The following is a 4062-nucleotide window of genomic DNA, read 5'->3' as shown; positions in this document are numbered from 1 at the left end:
ACCATGCCTCCCCTGTCAGCCTCCCAGCTCTTTATAAAAGAACAAATATGATAAAGAATGGAAATGACCCCTGAGAACTATAATACACAACCGTAAGAGGTTTATCATTATTCCTCCCCAGCCGTTCATTTGAAGCAGGTTAGTGGAAGTACAAAGACAGGGCTCTGGTAATGCACACAGTCATTGCCCGGGGTTGTGGGGGGGGGGGTGCTCCAGGCAGCCTCGCCCATCGTGGAGAGGAGAAAGGGGGGAGCACTGCCTGACCTGCTCCAGACCTGGCGACATCACACATTACTGCATTTCAACTGGACAGCCACACTGAGATGGGCGGGGGCATCCCTTGTCCGGTTCGCTGACAAGGAGGCTGGCGTCAGAGAGGTTAAGGAACATGTGCAAGGTGTCAGGAGGCCAGGCAGGGAGCTGGGAAGCCCCGCATGAACACAGGTCAAGGAGGCCACAGAGCGTCAAGGTCTCTGGGTGGACTGCCTGCCCCTAGAGATGGGCCAGGCCCTCGGGCCAGGAGGTGCGGCCGCCTATGGTGTGGCCTTCAGAGCAGCCTCGCCGTGGGGACCCTGGCCCAAGAGCAAGCATGGAGTTGGGAAAGGTGCTCCTGGGGCCGGGAACTCCCAGCCATTGAGGACATGAAGGCTGGTCCGACTTTTATCACACACAGAGTGAAGCAGAGAGGAAGGCTTTTATCTGTCAGGTCCCCAAGTCAGAGAGAGAAACCCAAGGCTTTGGTGAAGATGTGTCCTGGGGGAAGAAGATGGGGTTTGGAGCAATTATAGTCTCTGATGGCCAAGGTCAGGGTCGGGGACGGTGGTCAAAGATGCTGAGCTCTGGCCTCTTGTCTTGAGCTCACATCCCGCCGTGGAAGATCTGGAAGGGAAGCAGGCTGCTAGCTTCTCAGGAGTTAGGTTACCCCTAAGGCCGGCCGGAGGGCCAAGGGTCCAGGGCTGGGCACTGTCCCCAGAGGGCTCTCCGATCCCCAGCCCCCTGGGTAGGGAGGCTTAGCAGCTGATGAGGAAACCTTCCCTGACTGTATTTTGTTTTGTTTTGTTTTTTTAAAAATATTTATTTACTTATTTATTTGAGAGAGAAAGATCACGAGCAGGGGGAGGGGCAGAAGGAGAGGAAGAGAGACTCTCAGGCAGACTCATCCCTGAGGAGCAAGCCCGAAGTGGGGCTTGATCCCAGGACCCTGAGATCAACACCTGAGCCAAAATTAAAAGCCAGACTCTTAACCAACTGAGCCAACCAGGTGCCCCCTGCCAACTCTATTTTGAAGGTCCAGCAGAAGTGCAGCCCATGAGGGCAAGTACCAAGTTTACCAGCCAGAAGCCAGGTTGGACTGGATAAGGAGGTTGCCCATGGCCACCGACATCAGTGTGCCAGCAGCGAGAGCCCCAGGCGCTGCAGGGAAAGCAGAGGCACACCTCTGAGGCAGGTGGTGGTCTGCAGAAGGAGGGGAGCCACAGCAGTGAGAAGGGTTCCGGGGAGCAGCCAGGCATGGCTTACTGATAGGAAATGCCATGCTGGTTTGTAAATGAGGAATTAAGTGAGACTGTCAGAGGGCGGCCCTTGTGGAATCCGGCAGGACTCTTGAGTCTGGACAAGTGGGCTGGCGGTTGCTGGATCAGAAACCTGTTCTTTCCAGTTTGATTTTTCTCTCTTTATTTCCTCTCTAATTTATTTCTGTTTTCAGGAAAGCTGGAGGCAGCAACCTTAGTCAGCAATGTTAGGGAGCGCCAAGGGGAAAGGAGGTGTGTCCACACTCAGGCTATCCAGAAAGAAGAGGTCAGCCCGTCTATGGGAGTAGGAGTGAAAGCTGGAGGACTTTCAGGAGGAGGTGGGGCTCAGAAGCCAAGGGTAGATCTCACAGGAACATTCTTACCTGGCCAGGTATCCTCTCCTAGAAGGGATTCTCTTCTCCACTCTAGCTCTCTTAAAAAAAATAAAAAATAAAAAAATTAAATTAAATTAAATTGTGGTAAATTACACATAACATGAAATTGACCACCCATTTTTCGAAATAACCTTAAGTACATTCATATTCTAGCTCAAACAATGCCTGGAACTTTTTCATCTTGTAAAACTGAAACTCTGTATCCCTTAAACAATTCCCTCTCCTCCCACCCCACAGACCCTGGGGTCCGCCATTCGCCGCTACAAATTCCACTGCACTAATTACCTCGCGTACGTGGAATCAGACGGCATTTGTCCTTTGGTGACCTGCTTCATGGCTGAGCGTAATGCCCTCAAGATCATCCATGTTGTGGATGTGTCACAACTTCCTTGCTTTTTAAGGCTGAATCATACCCGATTGTGTGCATCAACCCACTTTTGTTCATGCGTTCGTCTGGTGCTGGGTCCTGGGGTTGTTTCCAGCTTCTGGCTATTGTGGGTATCTTGCTGTGAACCTGGGTATCTCTTCAAGACTCTGCTTTCCTTGGGATCTATACCCAGAAGTGGACTTGCTGGGTCACAAGCTGGCTCCTCTTCAAGGAAGGAGGCCCCATCGGGTGGTCCACCATGCTCCCCCAGCGCCCTCTGAAGGTGGTCAGAGAGGCTGGAATGCATGCAGGACACTGGGAGGCAGGGTGTGCCCTACGTCCTGACTGGCTCTAGGGGATCGTGGCCAATTTTGTAGCCTCCGCCTGCGTGGGTCCTGAGTCTCACAGTGCCCAGAGAACTTGGAGCTACGGGGAAGAGGGACCGAGATGTCCCTGGCAACAGTTAACAGCATCTTGGAGGCTAAAGAATCTGCTGGACTCACTAGTAAGCATATAACTTAGTGGGCGGATGTGTGTTGACCAAATGAATGGCAGAAGTTCCAAAATTCTAGAAAGCAGGTCCCACAGTGGGGTGAAATGTGGCTCTCACATTGGCTGGAGGGGAGCTCAGGGAATGAGTAAGTGAACAAGCATACGGTTGCATCGGTGGCTTTACTCTATAAAGGAGGAGAATCCAGAAAGGAAGAAAGGTCAAGAACATTCCACAAACTGTCCGTAGACCCTACTTGGTGCACACAAGTCCCTTGGTGGGCAAGGTGAAGGAATGGAGAGGGAGAAGGTCTGGTCCTGCCCAGATGTTGCCCCTAGACCAGTGGGGTTGGAGGAAGACAAGTCCATTACCGAGGGCACTGCAGGAAGAACTGAGTGTGAGGCATGTCAACGTTACCAGCAAACCTGGAAAGGGCCCCCCAAGTCCATCCTGTATCTACTTTGGAGCAAGCACTTTCTGATCATGTATTTTCTCCAACAACTCCTATAGCCAGGACCATTCCCTAAGAACAGATTCAGGTATGTGGGCGGACTTGCCCAAGGTCACATACTGGCCAGAGGCAGAACAGGGATATGAATCCAGGCCTGATTCCCAATCCCAGCATCTTCCCTCTGCACCAACAGAGGTGGCCAGGACACCTTCCTAGGAGAGGTGGCTTGAGCCCAGATGAGTACACACATCTGCCTCCAAAGACGAGAAAGCTTTTCCAGGTGGAGGGGACATCCCAGCCTATGCCCACAGACGGAAAAGGGCAGGAGATGTTCCGTTGGCCCGAGCCCGGAGCATGTGTGCGGGCACATTAGGAAATGGTCGGCTGGCCCCAACCTTGACCCTGAGGCCAAGTGTCCCGGACACCGGTGGGCACCTGGGGCGACTGACGTGACGTTTGCGTGCTCAGAGTACAGCTTTACGTCGATTCATCTGGTGGCCGTGTAAGGGGTGGTTTGGAAAGTGTACGCCTGCAGGCAGTGATGGCGGTTGAGACAGTGTTGCAATCCTCTGGGTAGAGGAATTCATTTATCCCAGAGCATGCTGGGCCCAGGGAATAAAGCCATGATGGACTAGGCATCCTCTCGGCCCTCTTGGAGCTGAAGTCAAAGGGCAAACAGGCAGTGAACAAGCTAGCAACGAAACCAAAATTATAATAGGTTGTAATCTGTACAAGGACATAAAGTAACAAGAGTATGTGAACGGTGATAATGGGAGCACAGTGCAGTCGGGGAAGGCTTCCTTGAAGAGGTGGCAATTAAGCTGGCCAAGAAGTATCGCAAGGAGCCA

This window comes from Mustela nivalis (genome assembly GCF_964662115.1).
Source record: "Mustela nivalis genome assembly, chromosome: 10".
Lineage (NCBI taxonomy): Eukaryota > Metazoa > Chordata > Mammalia > Carnivora > Mustelidae > Mustela > Mustela nivalis.
This window is presented reverse-complemented; position numbering follows the sequence as displayed.